The sequence below is a fragment of the Perognathus longimembris genome, chromosome 7 (assembly GCF_023159225.1).
Source record: "Perognathus longimembris pacificus isolate PPM17 chromosome 7, ASM2315922v1, whole genome shotgun sequence".
In the NCBI taxonomy this organism is placed as follows: Eukaryota; Metazoa; Chordata; class Mammalia; order Rodentia; family Heteromyidae; genus Perognathus; species Perognathus longimembris.
The window spans coordinates 67,466,866-67,489,950 of NC_063167.1; the positions used below are offsets into that span (position 1 = coordinate 67,466,866).

At 36.0% G+C, this 23,085-nt stretch overlaps 1 protein-coding gene and 1 long non-coding RNA gene across 2 annotated transcripts in view; one reads left to right on the forward strand and one right to left on the reverse strand.

Moving 5' to 3' along the window:
* Rap1a (RAP1A, member of RAS oncogene family) overlaps positions 1-23,085 on the reverse strand; it is a 72,442-nt gene that overhangs the window by 39,334 nt on the left and 10,023 nt on the right. The gene's annotated exons all lie outside the window — the stretch shown is intronic.
* Positions 1,828-21,619, forward strand: LOC125355401. The gene is made up of 4 exons (XR_007211656.1): positions 1,828-2,662; positions 6,088-6,091; positions 7,046-7,052; positions 21,590-21,619. It is a non-coding gene; the product is annotated as an uncharacterized LOC125355401 (long non-coding RNA).

Below are 23,085 nucleotides of genomic sequence, written 5' to 3' on the forward strand. Positions count from 1 at the left end.
ACTAAAATATTAACAAATACTAAATATTAACAAAGATAAACACTAAAATACTACAAAGAAGTTTGTGTAGTCTGATCCTTAAATCTCACTCTAGCCTCATCCGACTAGGTATTGCCTTTTTCTCAATGCTCCAGACAAACTGGTTTGTTTGTTTGTTTTCATTGTTTTCCAGTGTGGTCTATGCTTTCTCTTGCTAAAGAGACAAATTAGCTGGAAAAGGATTTTAGAGAGGGTTTGAGGATGTAGCTCACTGGTAGAACTACTGGCTAGCATACTCAAATCCCTTAATCTTAGCATTGAAAAATTACACCAAAACCCAAGTGTTTTGGAGAACAATCACGTAGGAGAAAGGAATAGAGAATTCATGTGGCCCGTGGTTTACATTTTTTAATAGTGATATTTGAACAAAGACTTAGAAACAATAGAGTAAAAGAGAAATCTGAGGACAGATGGAAAAGCCTTTAGATACTTGGTGACTTTCTGAACACAAGATGACACTGTAATCTGAGCAATGAAGGGGTGATTAGTAGGAGGTAAGGTAAGACATGGAACAAGGCACTAAACTTAACCTTTAAGGTCAAGGTAAGTACTGGCTTTTATTTAGTATAATAGGATGCCCCTGATGATTTTGAACAGAGGATGACAAGCTTCTACTGAAAAATTTAAAACTCTGGCTATGACAGAAGAGCTCAAGAGCAGAGGCAGGAAGGAAAATTTGGAGACAACTGCAATAACCAAAGGCAACATGGACCAGAGCAGCTGCAGCGGAGGTGGTAAGAATTAGTTAGCTGCCACATAAATTTCTATGATAGGGTCAAAAGGAGAGAGGAGCTAAAGATGGGGAAGCAATACTATGGAACAACAACAAAAAAGGTTAAATACCAAACCACGTACTCAAGAAGTTCAGAGAACATTAATAAATACTAAAACAGCACATATACCTAGCCACACATTTAAACTACAGAAAATGAAAGACATAAAGAAAATGTTGAAAAAAGCCACAGGAAAAGAGGAACAAGGATAAGAATTAGGGCTGGGGATATGGCCTAGTGGCAAGAGTGCTTGCCTCGTATACATAAGGCCCTGGGTTCAATTCCCCAGCCCCACATATACAGAAAATGGCCAGAAGTGGCGCTGTGGCTCAAGAGGCAGATTGCTAGCCTTGAGCAAAAAGAAGCCAGGGACAGTGCTCAGGCCCTGAGTCCAAGCCCCAGGACTGGCAAAAAAAAAAAAAAAAAAAAAGGATGAAAGCAAGTAAGCCAGAATGTGAAATGAAATGTTTTAACTGTTAAAACGCCTGCCAAACTATAACTCTTTTTCCAGGTCAATTTTCCTGCAAATGGAAGGAGAAACCCATACTGATTTAACAAAAACTGAAGGAATTTTTCTGCCTTGCAAGAATATGTGAAGATAAGTTCTTCAGAAAGAAAAATGGGTGCCAGGGGCTCATGCCTGTAATCCTAGCTACTTGGGAGGTGGAGATCTGAGGATTGAGGTTCAAAGCCAGCTGAGGCAAGAAAAAATAGATGAGCCTATTTTATAGTTGGAGATTCAACACTCTGTCAATAAATCACAGATGCAGCATGCAGAAAAATCAATAAGGATATAGTTGAACCAAATATCACCAATCAATTCGATCTGATTGACCTTTACAGAATATTTCACACAGCAATAAAAAAGAAAGACATTATTTTTAAAAGCACATGGAAAGGGTAAACAAATGCATCAGTGGTACTCACTCATCAGATACTATGTTGAAAATGAACTATAAAACTTGTGGGTGGGGATGGAAGGGAAAAACTGGGAGAGAAAGAGGGAAGGGGTGATATTGTTGAAATATACTCATTACTTGACTTATATAACTGTAACCCCTCTATACATTACCTTTATAGTAACAATTTTTAAAAAGCACTTGGAACATTTACCAACATAGGTAATATTCTATATTATAAAATAAGCCTCAATAAATTTAAAAGAATTTAAATCACTGAAAATGTTTTCTGACTAAGAATTTAACTTAGAATCAGTAACAGGTATAAAAATTTCCGAATACTTGGAAAATAAAAGTTTTAATAATCCATGGTTTAAAGTTTGTTTTGGAACAAAATCTAAATGAATACACACTATACCAAGATCTTTAGAACAGAGAACATAGAAATAAATTCTAACATGCTGAAACAATATTTGAAGAGGACCAATACCACTCAATCTGAAAAGGAGAATCTTTCTAAATAAATGGTGCTGGGAAATTAAATATCCAAATGCAAAAGAATGAGGTTGGGCCCTCACCACATAGCATATATAAAAATTGACTCAAAATGGATCAAAGACAAGCAAAACTATAGAATGATATTAAATAAGGGATGGGGGAATGCTCTATGACATTAGCTACCAAAAATCTTTTGGTATGATACTAAAATTGTAAGAAAAAAGCTGGATAGCATCCAATTTTAAAACTTCTATATATCAAAGAACATATCAGCACAGTGGAATTGAAATTCATGGAATGAGAGGTATGTGCAAATTATCTGATAAAAATTAGTAGCAAGAATATAGAAACTCCTACAATTCAAAACTAAAAACCAACCCAATTAAAAAATAGGCAGAGGGACAAAATAGTCAGACTATTCCATGTATGTACATGGAGTACATTTTCACATAGGTGAAAATGGAGTAGACATGTGTGGGCATGGCATAAATGGGGGTATAATGATGGAAAGGATGACACTGATCAAGATGTATTGTACAGACACATTAAACTGAAACTCTTTTGTATTACTATTTGAGGATAATAAAATATTTTTAAAAAGAAAAAACATAGGCAGAGGATATGAATGACATTTCTCAAAAAAAAAAAGAGGAGGGGAAAGAAGAAGGAAGGAGGAGGAGGAAGAAGGAAAAAAAAGAGGAAGAGGAGGACAAAGAAGAGGAGACAGTGGCCACCAATAAGCTGTTCAGGAAAAGATGTTTGGCATCACTAGAAAGGAGAGTTTGGATTTAAACTCTAATAATGAGATACTACCTCATATACATCAATCAGTGTGGCTATTGTAAAAACAATGAACAGAAAATAACTAAGATTAATGAAGATCTAAAAAAGCTGGAAGTCCGGTGCAATGTTGGTAGGAATATAAAAATAGTGTAGCTACTTTGGAAAACAGAATGATTTCTGAAAAAATTACAGATCAGAAAGGAAAGGAACTGAAAGCAGCGATTCCAACAATATTTGTATACCCATGTTTAACAACCTCCTTCACAACAGGGTAAAGGTGAGAGCAACTCAGATGTCCAGCCATCAATGAGAGGATAATTAAAAATGTATCTGGCCGTGGTCACACACATCTATAATCCCAGCACTCAGAAGGCTAAAGCAAGAAGATTTCAAGTTGAAGGCCAGCTTGGGCTACACAGACAGTTCAAGGCCACCCTGGCTACATAGTGAGACTCTGCCTTCAGGAGAAAAAATGGGGAGGAAAAAGAAAGAAACCGTGATATATGGTATCTCCAATATGGGCAAATCTTGAAGACATACTGAATGAAACAGGCCAGTCACAAAAGGTCACATATATGATGATTTCACCTAGTTAAGGTATCTAGAGTAGTCAAATTCATAGGAACACAAAGTAGAATGATGGTTGCTAAGAAATGGGAAGGGGAGAGAACTTCTTAGATGTACGGGAGGGGATATACTGGCCCATGGGGCAATCATTTGGTCTGGCCCTGCCAAAGCAACTATGGCTGAGACTCAAAATTCAGTAAAACTAGCTTTTTTCATACTAACCTTTCTCTTAAGATAATAATAATAATAATGATGATGATGTAACTTTTGAGGGACAAGCAGGGATGCTCATTACAAGATAGACAGGAGACACGACTACAGAACAGGACAGTCGTACATTTCTTGCCAGCAGTCTGCAGTCCGTCTGTCTGTATTGTGGTGACTCAGAGGACGGTCAGTACCATGCAGGCTGTGAGTGTGCACACCAAAGAAGTGTGAACATACTATGGCTAAACTACAGGGATGTGGTGATAATGAGATGTAATGAGATAATCTTCACATAAGAAGGTTAATGAAGGTACAGTACACAGAAAAGACCTCAAAAATTGATTATATAAATGTTGGACATCTGTAAAATTCAAGATGAATTATCAAACTTCAATCAAAGCAAAATAATTGAGTTGCTGGCAACACAGACAGTTATTAAAACTTACATGGTACGCTGGTATGTAGCTCAGATGCAAAATGCTTACCTAGAAAGTGCAACGTCCTGGGTTGGATCCCCAGTACCAAAAAGACAAGAAAAAACAAAAGCCTTTATATGGTGTAACATCTTACAAATGGCGACTACAAAGAAAAGAAGTTGATGCAGTGTTGATCTAAGAGAAATGGACAAAAGGTGAAGGCTTGAGAGAATTTGTTTTAAGAATGAAAAGACTTGCATTACCATATGAAAAGTAGCCTTACTAGAGATGGAGCTCCAGCCAGGTTGACTTGAAGTAAGGGTTAAATGCATTTATCAACAAAGAATTGAATTGCTGGGGACTGATGTTCACACCTGTGATGGTGTGATGAGACCTGGAAGTAGATAAGACAGGGAGGACTGAGGTCGGAAGCCAGCCAGGACAGAAAAGTACTGCACGGCTCCATCTCTAACCAGCAAAACGGTATGCTGGAAGCACGGCTTAGAAAAAGGCTTGAGTGATAGAATGGCAGCTATGAGAAAGTGGACCAAGAGTGCAAGGCACTGAGTTCAGGTCAAAACCTAGTAACAGAAATAAAAAGTCCTGTATCATTTGTCTTGATCCAAGTGATTTAATTATATGTCCCTGAATGGCACACCAAGAAAGTCTCTGCATAGTCCTTGTGGATCAAAAATGTGGAATCAATAGTAGCATCAATTTTGTTAACAACTGTTAGTTTAGGGTATTAGTAAATGATTTTGATTCCATATGGTAATCTTATTACTGTGACGAGTGGTGGCTAAGACTTGGTAATATGTTCATGAGATTTTATGAACTGTGAGATAAAGCCAAGCAGTTAGTTCATGGGGATGAAGGGAAAAAAGCATATTAAAAAAAAAAAAAACACCTCACTGTGGCTGTATGATTTATGCAGATGTTATCAAGTTCCTCTGAGAACTGAACTTCAAGCAAGACCCCAATTGGCTTCTCAGCTCCCTGCTTTCAAAGGTGAAAGCTCTGAAGCTAAATTAAGGCTGTGGAAGATACAACTGGAAAAGAATAGCATGGGATATTTCCCTATTCTGGAAAAATAAAAGCCTTCTATGATTCTTGAATGAACTGAGGCATTTAATGAAAGATTCAAGGGCAGGACAAGTAAACAAACGGAACGCAATATCTTTGCTACAGTATTCAAATGTGGACCATACAATATGCCTGATAACCTATAACATGAAATCAGGTTAGACATAATTTTATTATTAATGCTGCAATAAATCCCCATTCATATATATTTAAATGTTTTCTTGAGCCAGGCAGCCCAGCACAGTCTGGAACTCTGGTCCTCCTGCCTCAGCCTCCAGAGTGATGTGTTCAGTTTCCACCCCCCCCCCCCCACACACACAGTTTTATTCCTTTAGGTTACATTCTCAGATGGAACATACTCTTCATGCAGAGTAATAGCTTTTACCAATTCACTGTCCCATCAGGAATATATGAGCCCCATTTTACCATCTCCCTAATAGCACAGAACTTCACCATCTATAGACTAGTATCTCCAATTAACCACCAAAGAGCCAAAGTGGACAGGTAGCTCTGGTCTTGAGTGAAAAAGCTAAAGCAAAACCATGAAGCCCTGAATTCAAGTCTCAGTACTAGGGGGGAGAAAGGAGTGCTATCCAACTTAATTTTCTCTAATTAACAAGATTAAAGCAATTATAAAATATCTATCCATTTCAAGTATTGTTTTTATGCGTTATTTCCTCATTTATCTTTGGAAAAAATGGTTTTCCTATGAACTATAGTCTATTCTGGCTCCTAATCACTCTAATGTGCTCTTTTTTCATCTTTAAAATAAGACATAAATGATCAAATAAGATAATACTCATGAAGGAACTTTATAAAGAGTGAAGTTTAAAAAACAATTTAAGGGATTTTATTTTCAATAACAATAAACAGATTGTAGGATTTAAATGCATTGAAATGACATGCATTAAAATTCCTCAAAACATATGCTACTAAGATCTTTTATACAGGCTGAGTACCTTTTATCCAAAATACTTGAAATCAAAATGTGTTAGATTTCAAGTTGTTCTTTTTTTTTTTTCCAATCCTGAAATATTAGGTGCAATGAGTTATCTTAGGGGTGACTCTAGTCTAAATAAAACTCACTTATGTACAAAATTTATAAACAGAATAAAGATATTTTTACACAATATTCTTAGTGCTCCTGTATTTTGGCTGTGACTTGTTACATAAGGCCAAGTGATTCCATGTGTGGTGTCACTCAGTATTCAATGTTTCCAAACTTTGAAACACTTGAACTTTTAAGATTAGAAATGTTCACCCTGTAGTCAACCTGTTAAAAGTACCACAATAGACAGCCATACTAATAGCTCATAATAAAAAAAAATTAGAAAGAAAAACAATTCTTGCCTCAGGATAAAATGATGTATCATTTATTCCATGAAAGCAGTAATACTAAAGTAGTCAAGTCAGTTAATATGCCAGTTTAGTTCTGTTTTCTCCCTCTTGCATCTTGCCACATCTCTTTTTGGCTTACAGGACCTGAAATGTTGTAGCCACATCATTTATCTATACAAATCTTTCATACCCTTTCCAAGCTCTAATTTCAAAGTAGAATCTATCAACTCATGCTGAAATATAGTCTTCTTTATCTAAGCTCTTATTACTTCCTTTTTACTATTGAATCTCTGGTTACATTTTCTTTTTGAAGAATGAATTCACATACCATAAAATTTACCATTTTAAAGTATACTATTCACAAATGCAGCAATGGTACTCACTGGACATTATGTTGAAAATGAACTATACAACTTGTGGGTGGGGAGTGGATGGGGAGTAGATGGGGAGTGGGTGGGAAGTGGGAGGGAAAAATTAGGAAAGAGCAAGGAAAAGGGTGACACTGTCCAAAAAGAAATGTACACTTTACCTGACATCACCTTTATAATAACAAAAAAATTTAAAAATAAAGTATACTAGTCAGTGATGTTTAAAATTTTATTAACAGGGCTGGGTATAACACAGTATTATTCTGACTACTTAGAAGTGGAAGAGTGATTATAGCCCTAGGCCAACCAGGACTGAGAAATAAGCTGAGAGCAAGGGTTCACACCTATAATCCTAGCTACATGGGAGGTAGAAATTTGGGAGGACCTAGATTTAAAGACAGCTGGGACAGAAAGTTTGTAGTGATACACACCTGTCATCACACCTACAGTAGAAGCATATATGTGAGGATTATGGTCCAGGAAAGCCCAGACAAAAAGTGAGACCTTATCTCAAAAATAACAAGAGCAAAATGGTCCAGAGGCATGGCTCAAGTGGAGGACCTGCCTAATAAGCATGAAGTCGAGTTCAAGCCCCAGTACCATTAAAAAAAAAAAGTAAATACATAAACAAAAGCAAAAAGGTCTTGGACCATGGCTCAAGTAATCTAGTACTTGACTAACAAGAGCAAAATGCTGAATTCAAACCCCAATACTGCCAAAAATATAAAAATAGGAGCTGGGAATATGGCCTAGTGGTAAACTGCTTGCTTCTCATACAAGAAGTCTTGGGTTCAATTCTTCAAGATCACATACATAAAAAAAAAAAGCCAGAAGTGGTGCTGTGGCTCAAGTGGTAGAGTGCTAGCTTTGAGCAAAAAGAAACCAGGGACAATGCTCAGGCCCCGAGTTCCAGCCCCAGAACCAGCAAATAAATAAATAAATTTTAAAAACCAAATTATATTTACAACTATCGCTACTTCATAATTGCAATGCTATTTTTAAAATAATCCTAAAAAGGGCTGGGGATATGGCCTAGTGGCAAGAGTGCTTGCCTTGTATACATGAGGCCCTGGGTTCAATTCCCCAGCACCACATATACAGAAAACGGCCAGAAGTGGCGCTGTGGCTCAAGTGGCAGAGTGCTAGCCTTGAGCAAGAAGAAGCCAGGGACAGTGCTCAGGCCCTGAGTCCGAGGCCCAGGACTGGCCAAAAAAAAAAAAATAATAATAATAATCCTAAAAAGAAATGTCTTTATTCTAGCAGATACTCCACATTTCCTCTCCCAGTTGTCCCTGGCAAACTAAACTGCTTTGTGTTTTTATAGATTTGGCTATAAATCTATCTCTAGATTAACATGGACATATCAGGGAAACATACAGTTTATATGGCCTTTCATGTGTCTGGCTTCTCTTATTTAGTATAATGTTTTCAAGGTTTATCCACACTGTAATTTTATGTTAATACGTCATTCCTACCTATGGCCAGATAATAACACCACATTTTGCTCACCGTTTCATCAGCTACTGATGGGTTGTTTCTCTTTTTTTCTTTTTCGGCAGTAGTTAAGTTTGAACTCAGGGACTCATACTTTCTAGACTTTTGCTTTTACCAATGGGCCACATCTCCATCTCTTTATTGTTATAAACATTTCAACACAAGTTTTTTTGTGTGAACATGTTTCCAATTCTCTTGGTAGTTCACATAAGGAAGAAAGTGTTGGGTTATATGGCAACTTTACCTAACTTTCTAAGAAACCGCCACACTGTTTTCCAAAGACAGCTGTACCACTTAACATTCTCACTAGCAATGAATGCATACATGTTATATCTTTTCACTGCCAACATTTGTTGCTTTTTACTATCAACCCCCCCCCCCAGAGTCATTCTAGTGTGTGTGTAAAGTTGTATGTCACTGTGGTTGTGATTTGCAGTTATCTAACTTCTTATTTTATGTGACATATATTTCTTATAACAACCTTCTGTCCAAGACAGGTGGCAAAGATTTTATGCTTTGTAAACTACATAAAAATCTAAGCAACATATTATTCATTGCTCTTTAACCCTACAAGAACTATATGGTACTGTCACCTTTGGGGCCATCCAAAACAAGTCTTAGGGCTATTTGGTGACCTGCTCTCTACTGTTTCATAATTAGCCTTGCCTTTTCTATCAGTATCAAACTTTGTTGGAAATAAGGAAAAGACTTCCTTGTATTCCTTTTTACATAGGGCTGATAAATGTAAGCCCAGGTTCTAAACTTACCTGAACTGAATTTCTTACAAAGAATGCTCTTAAAATATGTGTATGTCCCTGCCAGCACTGTATAATGTAATGAATACTGTTTCTTAAATGATTTCCTTTCCACCCTCCCCACCCCTCTTTTCTCTCGCACTAAGGTTTAAACTCAGAGGATTGATCTTACTTACTAGGCTAGAACTCTTTTAAAGGATTTCTAAAAGTATAAAATCACTTTTGTTTTTGGAATTGGGCAGCTTAGCTGGGTGTGGTAGTGCACACCTGTAATTTCAACCCTTGGGAGGGTGAAGAAGGAAAATTAAATTAGAAGTCAGTTGGGGTTACACAGTGATACTGTATCTCAAAAAAAAAAAATCCCCTAGGGGAGGAAAGATGGCTTGTAGCTTGTCTAAGAATAATGTAAGAACCAGAGAATCATATTTCACTAAATCAAAATTATATTTAGAATCACTTAACTTTCTAGCATCAGATGTAATTTAAGAACCTTTTTCCAAATCAAGTATTTCTAAAGCCCAACGCTGCAATAAATAAGATGAAAATTATAGCAAGGCACTGCAACAGAATTTGTCATATGTTCCTCTTACTTGGTAAATAAACAGAAAGGTGGGAACACAAAAGGGTTTTAGAGTAAAACTACTCTATGAAGCCCCTCTATGTCCCAGCAATCCCATTCCTGGGCACTTACCCAAATGACCACAAACAAGGCCATACTAAAGCTACCAGCACAACCATTTTCACTGCAGCATTATTCACAGCTAAGATATGGAACCAACCCAGATGCCCCTCAGTAGATGAATGGATCAATAAGATGAAGTTTACACGCACAATGGAGTTCTATGTTTCCATTAGAAAAAAATGGTATTTCCCCGTAAATGGGGAAATGGAAAAGACTGGGGAAAAAACAAACTGTATTAAGCAAAATAAGCCAAGCCCAAAGAAAAGTAGGTTGCATGGTTTCCCTCATTTATAATAACTAGGATATGTCTATGATATTCTAACAGGGGATCTCAACAGCCAATTGCTGAGTGCATAGGGCCATATATAATGAAGCATATCAACATGAATTCCAAGAATTGGAAACAAGAGGTTCTTATTATGTCCTGTGTACATTCTCTCTCTCTCTCTCTCTCTCTCTCTCTCTCTCTCTTCTGTTTTAGTTTTCTGTACCCTTTGTCTTGTACATTTATCCAAACTATGGAAGGGAAAGGGAATCAGAGAAACAGCAAGACAAAGGATGAACTAACATAACAATGATACCCACTTGACACTATGTTAGAAATGAACTATACCACTTGGGGAAGTGGGGAGTAGGAATAAGTGAAAGAAAATGAGGGTGAGGGTAAACAGTGCTTAAAAAGAAATGTACTCATTACCTTACTTATGCAATATAACCTCTCTGTTCATCAGCCTTACAGCAAAAAAAACAACTACTCTATGATATGATTATGTGCAAGTTACATATTTATTCAAACCCATAAATGGTACCAAGAACAAATCTTAATGTAGACCGTAACTCAGTGATGGTATACCACTGTAACAAATGGACCACTTTCATGGGAAAGTGCTAGTTAGTATATAGGTCATCTCTATCTTCTACACATTTTGCTACAAACATAAATCTGCTCTAAGAAAATTAAACTAGTTAACAACACACACACACACACACACACAGACTCACACACATTTCTAGAAAATCTGAAAGAGCCAAAAATTTAGCAGTTTGACTTTTACCTTCTGGAAAATACAAGTCAAGTATAAAGCAGAAATTAATTCTACTCAGCTCTCTGACATAGCAAAATGAAAACTCATGTAAGAGACCATAGACCTTAACTAGCTATTTATCTCTAAGGAAATTACTGAACTTCTTCAAAGTATTCTCAACTTTAAGAGTAGGAGTGATGACATTTGTCTTACCATTTTTACAGAACTATGAAGATCAAGTGAGACAAAGCTTGTAAAAAGCACTCTACAAATACTGTTGTTACTCATATATACTGTTAAAATTCTAAACCCAAACCAAGTTTTTTCAATTAAAATAAGTATAAACAAAAGAGTACTACTCTGAGTCTTCAAAGTTAAAATAAGTGTTTTTCATAATAGTCCTAATAGCCTCAATGAAAGTTTAGTGGTTCTTTTAAAGTCTTTCTAATAAAGAAATGAAAATCAGCAAAAGTGATGTCTTGTTCTGAGTGTCATAAAGGTTAACAAAGTGCATAAAAGCACTCAATCCTTCTCCAATTTTTTAGGAATCTAAAGCACTATTCATTTTTTTCACTTTTAGCTTATTCTCTGTGTAAGAAATAATGCATTAAAGACTCTTTGTAAACATTAAGCTATCAACTGAATTTTTTATGGGAACCAGTCAATAACTTTGAAAATGAAATCAGAATCAGTGATACTTATAATCATCAATAGCAGGAGAGAGGGATATATAATATTGAATAATAAGTACTTGACTACAGTATTTGTATAGACTATCAAAATGTAGGGAGTAATTTATCATTCATATCATTGCCTTAAAAAATGATACATTAAACTGGGGTACCACATGATATATTCTCTATGTAGTATTCAAATCAGGGTAAACATACTTCTCAAAACACTTATCTCTTTATCGTGAGAACGTCCTTTCTTCTAGCTTTAATAATACATAAAACATATATACATAGTATATTACTGATAGTTACCTTACTGTGCAATAGAACACCAGAACTTCTTATTTCTAACTATAACTTTATACCCACTGATCAACCTTACCCTATCTTTCTCTTACTTTCCACAGTAACCATCACTTTCTACTCTCAACTTTTGTAAGATCAACTTGGTTATATTCCATGTATAAATGTGACTAGTTTATTTCATTTAATATAATCATCTCCAGTTCTATCAGTTGGAAATTATAGGATATATTCGTTTTTATGGCTTCTATTATGCTTTATAGCTAAAGAAGGTAAAGCCAAGAAAAAGGATCTTACCAAAGAAATGGTAATTTGTGGAGCTAAAGATCAGAACCCAGTAACAAGACTCTGGTGCTTGTACTCTTAAACTCTATGCTATCTTTCCTATATAATGACTAAATTGTGTATTTATTGGATCTTGCTTTCTTCAGTAAGAGCAAGAACAAGAACCAAGGGGGGAAAAGTCAGATGTCTGTTTCTATCTTTTCATATCCAACTTGTATGGAAAGGGTTACCTCATTCTACATATACATACTTTAATAACCACTTCTAATATTTTATAGTTTAAAATTAAACTGTTTTAGGAGGTTTCTTTCCTTTCAATGATTGAACTCATTTAATAAAGCCCAACCATTCTAAGTCTGCAATCACTGTGGTTGAAAATTAAAACTCTTAAATTGTCAAAAATAAATACTTCCACAATAAGTGATAAAAATTTTAAGCAAACACAATCCCTACAAATATAAACCATATCAGTTAAGTGACGATTTTGCAATGCATGCCTGAAAATATAATTATAGAAGAATTAATACAGATAATTAATTCTGAAATATATGTTATTCTCACTAAAGAGCAGGATTCCTAGCACAACACCTATTAGAAAGACCACTATTATCTACAACAGCTAAGTACATTCACATTGATAAGGAAAAACTTCTCAGCATCTACACTTATCATCACCCTTGGGCATATACACAAGTATCAGAACAAAAGCACAATGAAAATATGCGGTTTGAAAGATACTACATACAAATAAATGGTGAAATGACTAGCACTTAATGCTGTGCTTGAATCTTAATGCCTTTAGACTAACATAATTCCTAAGATAACTCAAAAATTAGTCAATACAATCTTCTTGTTATTTTTACTATAATTTTATTGTTACTATGAAGGTGTTATACAGATGGGTTACCATTTCATACATCAGGTAATAAGTACAATTCTTTTTGAACAATGTCACCTCTTTCTTCTCTTTGCCCCAGTTTCTCCTGTCCCTACCCACAAGCTGCATAGTTTGTGGGGTGCCTGGCCCCACATAGTTCATTTCCAGACACTGTATACTGAATACCATAATTGCAAAACTTCCCTTCCTTCCCTTCTGTTCCCTTTGGCTCCCTAAAAAGACAAAAATTTTAAAAAAAGAAAAGTGTAAACACTACCACTACCAAAAACCCACATTTCTATTTCCTGGAATTTGTTTTGATAAACAGTATTTTACGTGGTCAGATGAGTTCTCCCTTTGGGTTCCTCCCCTAAGAGTATCTTCCTTTAGACTGACTGTATATGAATTTCTAGAGTCCTGTAAAAGTTATCATGTCCAGTTGTATTTTAGATCTAGTTTCCACATACAAGAAAAAAAAAAAAACCCAAGCCATTTGTCTCTCTAAGCTTGGCTTACCTCATTTAACATGATTTGTTCTAGGTCCAGACACTTCCCTGCAAATGACATTCTAATAGGTGAGTTAAATTCTATTGTAAAGTACTACTTTTTTTATATATACACTCATCTGCTGTAGGGCATTTGGGCTGTTCGCATAACTTGGTTATTGTGAATAGTGTAGAACTGAACATGGATGTATAAGTGTCTTTACAGTATCCTGGCTTGTGATGTTCTGGGTAAATGCACAAGAATGGTAGGGCTGGGTCATAAGGAAGTTCTATGTTTAGAACTCAAACCACCAGAGTGGTTGCACTAGTTTACATTCCCACCAACAGTGCAACAGGATTTTTCCCCTACCCCCCATTCCTGCCAGCATTTGTTGTAACAACAACACATTCTAGATGTTGGCCAATTTATCTGGGGGTGAGATGGCATCTCAACGTTGTTTTGATTTTCATTTCCTTTATGGCCAGGGATGTTGAGTATTTCAACTTTTGACTATTACATTGCTGCTGCCTAAATTCCTTAATAGTAATTCATTGCCCTTTCCCTATCTTAGTTTTTTGATCCAAAAAATTAAAATTTTCAAAGCTGTCTACAAAGGTTCAATTCCAATTTCACATGGGTCTGGCCCTGACCTATGTCTTTATCAGCTGTCTCTCAATGTGGGCATCTATGACTGGGTATTTGCTATTTTTGCATGTCATTCTCTTTTGATAACTGAGGTAATCTTCACTCTGTTAGGCAACAATCCTTGTATGCAGTTTTGGTGGAAAGGTTAATCAACATGTTCCATTCTCACACAAAGTGAGTCAACGAGACTCAAGTTCGGCCAATCAAGCTGATTCTGAGGAAGGTGAATCTTAAGCAAAGAGGACTTTGACACACTAATGACACTTTGTTCCATATTGCTACGAAGGCACCATCTCTGCAAACTGTTCCAGTTCTTCTCAGGGTTTCCTGAGATCTAGCTTCTTGTTTTTTAATATTGATTCTGTAGATACCTGACTCCATGACTAATGTAAGCATTACTATCTACACAGTTGCTGAGGACCAGCAACAGTGAACAAGAAAACTTAGTGGTACTGAGTGTTTCTGTTGACTGCTTCCAAATAACCCTAATATAATTATATATGCCACTGTTTGAGGAGGACAAAGTACAAACTTTTGCTGTTTCACTTTTGCTATGCTAATAAGCAGTTTAAATATAAAGCTGTGATTATATGTTTTAACTTTTAGGGCCCAAGTGAAGGTGGCATATGCCTATAATTCTAGCTACTCAGAAAGCAGGAAGACACAGTTAAATGCTCATCAAATATTTAGCAAGACTCCACATTAACAAAACAAGCCAGCTATGATGGTGTACCCTATAATCTCAGTTATATAGGGCACAGGTAGGAAGAACATAGGCCAAAACTAACTCCAGGCATAAAGCACAAGTCCTATAAAAAATAATAATAAAGTGAAAAAAGACAAAGGTATGGCTCAAGTGGTAAGTGTGCTTGCTTCCATGAGGCCCTGAGTTCAAATCACCTAAATTTAAAAAGGAATTTTAAAATTCTAAATCTCATGTAAAAAGTATATTTTCCTACTGTACCAAGTACAAATACCAAGAAAAAAATATTTTTAAAAGATAAAGTGTCTAAAACAATTGTCAGAATGTGAAGGCTTTTTTTTTTTTTTTGCACTAGTCCTGGGCCTTGAACTCAGGGCCTGAGCACTGTCCCTGGCTTCCTTTTGCTCAAGGCTAACACTCTGCCACTTGAGCCACAGTGCCACTCTGGCCGTTTTCTATATATGTGGTGCTGGGAAAATCAAACCCAGGGCTTCATGTATATGAGGCAAGCACTCTTGCCACTAGGCCATATTTCCAGCCCAATGTGAAGGTTTTTTAATTCAAATATCAGCAAACTTTACTCATAGACCAAGTCCAGTTTCACTTATTTTTGTGGTGCATATGAACTAAGAATGGTTTTATATTCTTACATTTTTTCCTTAAGTTTAGAATTGCGGCTGGGAATATGGCCTAGTGGTAAAGTGCTCGCCTCGTATACATGAAGCCCTGGGCTTGAGTCCTCAGCACCACATATACAGAAAAAAGCTGGAAGTAGCGCTGTGGCTCAAGTGGGAGTGCTAGCCTTGAGGAAAAAGAATCCAGGGACAGTGCTCAGGCCTTGAGTTCAAGCCCCAAGACTGGAAAAAAAAAGTTTAAAATTACAATGACATGTAAAAAAATACACAAGTTCTTATTTCTGTGTTCATAAGTAGTAAAAGCAGTGAAACTCATTTGGTCTATGGGTACTCTTTCACTCTCTAACAGCAGAGCTGGGCACAACTGTTCCTTGGTTGTTCCCAGTGACTGGCTACAAGGAGCAACTGTGCCCAACTCAAGTCCCTTACATAAAATGGCACAGTAGCCACATAAAATCTATATATTATATTTTAAGTAATCCCTATATTACTTGTATTATTCAAAATACTGAAAAAGCTTTGAAAATGACTGTTATACTTTCTTGCTTAGAAAATAACAAGAAAAATGTCTGTACATGTTCAAAAAATATAATTTTTTTCCTATTTTTTTTTAATCTGCAGAATCTGTAGAATCCACAGATACAACATGAAGATCATGGTGAGCCAATGTATTTGCAATAGCAACCATATGGTCCTAAACACTCGAAATGTTTAGAAAGAGGCTTAAAAAAAACAAAAGGAATAAAGTCAGGAGTGGTGGCATAAGTCTCTAATCCAGCATATGGTAGGCCAAGACAGGAAGATCATAAATTCAAGGCTAGACACGACATACACCAACTCCAAAAGCATTTTTGTAGCTATTATTTTTCTTACTTACCCTGTATGAAATATTGTTCAAATACTTTACAGACGTGATATTTCCAGTTCTCAAAATGTTTCTATGAGTTGAAACCACTGTTTGTCTAAATTCAGTAGAAGTAAATAACAGAGCCAGGATTACAATCCAGGGCTCTCCTATCTGTGCAACTAACCACACTACAATACTGTTTTATCAGTTATCTTCTTGTCTGCTTAAGCTGCAGTGCCCAAATGATGCAGTTTTTCCTTAACATATAGTCATGATCACTTTATCTTCTGAGAAATTAGTCACTGGGCTTTCATTGTCATGCAAGCATCATACAGTACACTGAAAGCCTACTCTGTACACTGGCTATATGGCATATATGTGTATATAAATTTATACATTAATGTATATACACATATATTCACATATACATGTATATGCATGTATATATATATATGTTTTATAGTAAAATGTATTGCTCCTGAGGCTATAATGAACAATATAACACAAGATTAAACCAGGTACATAATGACTCAATGAAAAGCTGCGGTTAACATGAGATATATGAGGCTGCTGCCATATAAAATAGCAAATTATTTTAAAATAAACATAGTTTTTAAGGTAGAAAAAGGCAAGGGCAAATACAGGGGAAACTCAACAAAATGTCTTTGAAGATGCAATTTTATTTACTAGTATGTCAGTATAGAATATTTCTATAGAACATTTCTTCACATCTTACCTTTAAGATCACAGTGAAACAGATACATAAAACAGAAATAATCATTTATTATCAGTTAACATTTTCATATTATTACACTTTTTTTTTTTTGCCAGTCCTAGGCCTTGGACTCAGGGCCTGAGCACTGTCCCTGGCTGCTTTTTGCTCAAGGCTAGCACTCTGCCATTTGAGCCACAGCACCACTTCTGGCCATTTTCTATATATGTGGTGCTGGGGAATCAAACCCAGGGCTTCATGTCAAGCACTCTTGCCACTAAGGCCATATTCCCAGCCCTATACTTTTATAAGACTGCAATGTAGATTAAAGTTTGTTTAAAACAGCATCACTACAAAAATGAATTAGGAGTTGAGCTACAATATTATGAGGCAAGATCATCACTTGAAGATAGGAATTTTTCATCTCTATTGTATTCTAATGAGACCAATGTTGAATATGTGAACCATCACTGAACAAAAACATCATTATACAGTGCATACGATACAAACTATTGTTACAAACTATTGCTGAGCCAATAGAGTAAACCCTTGATACAGTTACAAGATCACCATGAAGGAAAAGCTATGCATGCTCAGAGTTCAGTACTATAAAGCAAACACTTGATTCATTTTTCCTGTAAAGCTTACCAACTTTCACCCAAAAAGATACGCAGCCTTTCAACAAATCTAAAATTTTCACTTTGCCATTTCAACTGCATTTACTTTTATCTTGCCTTTTGGACATTCTTTGTTTTTAGGGAATCTGATTTTTCACAAAATCAAGGGCAGAGAAACATTCAGCAGATGTCATGACAATTTAAATACAAGTGATACAAGGATGACTAAGATGTGTGAAACACACACACACTGAATTCAAGGTGTTCTGTTTTTGAAAAAATTTTTAACTTATTTTCACTGAGCACGGTCAAAATCACATTAATAAATTTGCAAATAAAGTGGGCTTACTGTACTGAAAATAAATGAGAAAGTTTGTGGCAGAGATTTTGAAGAAATTACAAAGACCAACCTTTGACTACCTACATCTATACATTTGCCTTTGAAAATCTGGCAAAGATGGTACCTTGGATTCAACCTTTGCCCTTCCCTAGACCATATATGAACTTAGAAGCTCAATAAAGCATGTTAGCTAAGAAGATACTCTGAGCTTGCAAGTCCCATAGCAGCACAAGAAAGAAAGTAACTATATGCATATAGCCTGGTTTGGTGGTGCATGCCGGTAATCTCAGCACTAATAGTCTGAGGCAAGGAGACAGTTAACTCAAGGCTAGCCTAAGCTATATAAGGAGACCCTGTCTCAAAAAATCAAAGGCTGGGGATGTAGCTCAGTGCTAGAACACTTGCCTGTATGCACAAGAACCTAAATCCCAGCACCATGAGAGGGAGTAAGAGAAAATGTAGTGAGGGGGAGCCTAACAGAACTTTTCTTTGAAAAAGGAGTTTTATTTACTAGGATACCATAATAGAATATTTGTAATCTTCATGTCTCATCTCTGTATTTGATGACTTTATATTTTATAGGAAATTCCTGTAAGAATATATAGCAAGCTGATAATTATTTTTGTATTATTTGTACTTTTTTCTTCATTTGCCTATTTTGCATTATCTGTATTTATTCCTTTTACAACATATTACCTAATTAAAAATAAACTCTCCAAAAATTATGACTAAAGAAACTTCCAAAGATTGCATCATAATACTTTGTATAGGAAAATTACCATAAAAAGGTTATGATAAAAGGAAATTAAAAAGGAGTGTGGCTCAAGTGATAGTGCACTTGCCTAGCAAATATAAGACCTTGAGTTTAAACCGTAGAAAAGGGAGGAGTAGGGGAGGGAGAAGAAGAAGAAGTGAGGAGAGATGGAGGGAGGGTGAAGGGAAAATTTAGAAAGGGTTAAATTACTTAATACTTTCTTAAAAGGCAGCTTACTTTTAGTCAGAGCCCCAAATAGGAAAATCTACCAACTTCTATATGCAGTGAAATGTACTGCTAACAAACCCACTCAAGAATCCTTACCACCAAATGGCAAGTACTAATTCAAAGTCCTACTGGTACTAATTTATTGTAAAAATTGGTTAAGAAGAAATTACGGTAAATAATGGGACATAAGAAAATGAAAAGTTTCAAGTTTTAAGCTTAATTTGAGGTTTTTACATGCCTTCAGTACTGAAATACAAAGTGGACAATTAGCATAGTAAGGGCCATATCTAATCTACCACACAGGGTTACCTAAAGGTTTAACTATAAAGTTAACTGTAATATATTAATTCTCAGGCATGAGCTGTTGTTTGTGACTGGAACTCTAAGGTAAAAAGACCAGTTTCATGAACATATTCAAAAAGCACCAACATAATTTTTTTTGCACCATAGAATAAGACTTTTAACTTACTTAAATGGTAAACCTCAAGAGATAAAATAAAAAAATTGAGACATATATTTTTAGTAAACATGCTGATGAAAAAAATTCCACTAACTGAATGGAATGAATGGTGGGCATGGAATTGCAACTACTCTGGAGGCTGAGGCAGGAGGATCAAAAATTGCAAAAACAAAACAACAACAACAAATAAAACCCCAAACCCAAAACTATGAGGGTTTTTCTACAGGTCTTTTTTTTTTTTTTAGGGAAAAGTAGAATATAGGGGTTTAAATTCAGAGCTTTGCACTTGAACCAATCTCCTAAGCCCTTTTGCTTTAGTTATTTTTGTGATAGGGCTTTTTGAGCAGGTTGGCCTAGAACAATGATTCTTCTATCTATACCTTCCATACAAGCAGGATTTCATGAACAAATCATCATGTCCATGCTGCTTGTTTAGACAAATCTGACCCTCCTGGATCTCTACCTTCTGAATTGCTAGGATTATAGGTATGAGCCACCACATCCTACTGGCTTAACTTTGACATATCCCAATCAAGATTATCCTGTCTGTAATAACTCTAGCCTAACTGATGTGTGACAACAATTTGATTCCAAGAAAGTCATCTTAAAAACAATCTTGTAAAAAAATAGAAAAACAATCTTTTCTGAGTTGCCAGGATACTAAATATTATTTACCACAATTATCCTTCATCTAAATGGCAAATATTCCAAAACACTGAGATCATTTGAAAACCTCACTTAATTTCCTTTTTTTTTTCCTTTTTGAGACAGGTTCTTAAAACTCACAATTCTCCTGCTTTGCCCCTCAAATGCTGGGATTACAGTGGAATAGTTGATGTGCTCCAATGAGCACGGCTGAAAAATCTACCTTGAAAGTATTCTCTTTAAAAAAAAATTCAGCTGGGTGCTAGTGGAAGCTAGAATTTCAGGATCACTGTTCAAAGCCAGTCTAGGCAGAAAAGTTCTTGAGACTCTTATCTCCAATTAACCACTAAAAAGCTACGTGGAGCTGTAGCTCAAGTGGTAGAGCACTGGTCTGGAACAAAAAAACTTAGGATAGCCCCAAGGTTCTGAGTTCAATCTCTAAGACTAGCATATGTGTGCACATGCATGCACACACACACAGTTCATGTGTAGCAGTTACTTACTGTATTATAATTGATATTTAAAGATTTTAATAATAGCATGTGTGGCTAAATTTATAACTAAAACAGTCTGCTTCACTAAAAATTTAGTGCTTTTTAAAACTAAAACAATTTACTTACTTAGCAATACTTACTGGTATCTCATAAAGAAACATGTTTGAGTCCAGCAAAAGCACTAGATTACAAACTATAAAAAAGTAAATGTGGATTTGCCAAAGCATTATCTAACAATTAATTCTGTTATATTTTGAAATTTATTAGCTTCTAAGTTTCAGGAATATACACAAATAAAGATATTACATCAGTAAAAACAACCCCATAAAAATAATCAAAAGCTGGGTGCAAGTGGCTCAAACCTGTAATCCTAGCTACTCAAGAAGCTAAGATCTGCAGACAGTGGTTCAAAGCCAGCTCTGACAGGGAAAATCTGTGATACTTATTTCCAATTAACTACCAAAAAGCAGAAGTGAAGCTGTAGCTCAAAATGGCAGAGAACTAGTGTTGAGCACAAAAGCTCAGGGACAGTTCCCAGATCCTGAGTGCAAGCTCTAAAACTGTCATGCATGCGTGCGTGAGCGCGCGCACACGCACACACGCACACACACACACACACACACACACACACACCCGTAGTATGAGGCACCTAAAATTAAGTACATTAACAGCCAGACACTGGTTTCTCATGCCTGTAATCCTAGCTGCTCAGGAGCTGCTCAGATCTGAGTATTGAGGTTTGTAACTCAGCCTGGAGAGAAGTGGAGGAGTCTCTTGAGCGAGGAGAGCACAAGGCTTTCAATCCCCAGTACAGGCACACAAAAAAGAAAGTTTATTAACTGATATGTTAAAAAAAAAAAAGTAAAACTTTTCCATTTAAAAAAAGTTCCATAACAGTGAAAATAAGTCTAAAATACTTTAACCAATAAAGCAAAGTTTCAAAGGTACATGAGACAGGGGGCTGGGGATATGGCCTAGTGGCAAGAGTGCTTGCCTGAAAGGTACATGAGACAAATATACTGTGGTTCCAGATATTTCTCATCTTGTTGGCTCCCTATGCTTTATTTAGAGGTGCTCAAGCACAGGGCACAAGCTCAGATAAGTTTTAGAGTTCTGAAATACTGCCAGGCACTAAAGTTCTCAAATACACCTATTATTGTAGTTTAGTTGAAACACACTGTATTTGTATATATGTGTGTGTTTGTGTGTGGGTATATGTGTGTTTGTGTTTATCTCTCTATATATATTCTTGCCTTTTAAAAATAACTTAAGCTAGGTGCTGGTAGCTCAAACCTGTAATCTTAGCTACTACTTAGGAGACTGAGATCTGAGGATTGTAGTTTGAAGCCAGCACAGGCAGGAAAAGTCTACGAGACTCCTTTATCTCCAGTTAACCACCAAAAAGCTGGAAGTAGAGCTGTGATTCACGTGGTAAAGCACTAGCCCTCAGCAAAAAAGCTCAGGGATAGAGCCTAGGCTGAAATCAGGACACACACACACACACACACACACACACACACACACACACACACACGGGCACCAGTTGGTCATGCTTATAATCCTAGGTACTAAAGAGACAAAGACCTGGAGGATCTCAGATGAAAGCCAGCCAGGACAGAAATGTACAGGAGACTCCAATTAATCAGCAAAATCCCAGAGTGAAGGCATGATTCAAGTGGTAGAGTACCAGCCAGAAGACAAGAAAGTTGAGTGAAAGCACAAGGTCCTGAATTCAAAAACTGGTATTGGCAAGAAAATAATTGAAAAGAATACAACCAGGAAAAGACTGGATATTTATTTAAATGGTATTTGTTAGGAAAAGGACAACTTCTTATATTCTAAGTTATACAGATTGAAAATGTTCAGAAAAAATAAATCTACTTTTTAGAATTTATTCAGAGGATATCATTAAGGATGCAAGAAAATTTTCAATTATGATGGTATGCACAGCATAATTTTTGTGTGATAAAATTAAAAAAAACTGGAATATGGGGAATCTTTTAAATAAATGATGGCAAATTTACTTCACAGAATAAAAATGTATCTGTATTATTTACCCATTAAATGATACTGTTAAGGGGAACATGAAATATTATGTGTTTGATTTTAATTTTTGTGAAAAAGGCACATATACACCTGTTTTTTTTTTTTTCCAAGAAAGCCATGCATCAAAATGGTAACTTTTAGAAAGTGAATAAAATCAAAGACAGAAGCCCCTGCTCTTCCTCTCCCTGTAAGCAGCCTGAGGGGACTTGTGGAAATGGCTTGCTACTCTCTTGACCTAGAAAACCCCACAAAATCATTCAAGTCAAGAGGTCCAAATCTTCGCATTAACTTTAAGAACACCACAGAAACAATCCAGGCCATCAAAGGTATGCATATCTGAAATCTACCAAGTATCTGAAAGATGTCCCTTTAAAGAAGCAATGTGTGCCATTCCGGCATTACAATGG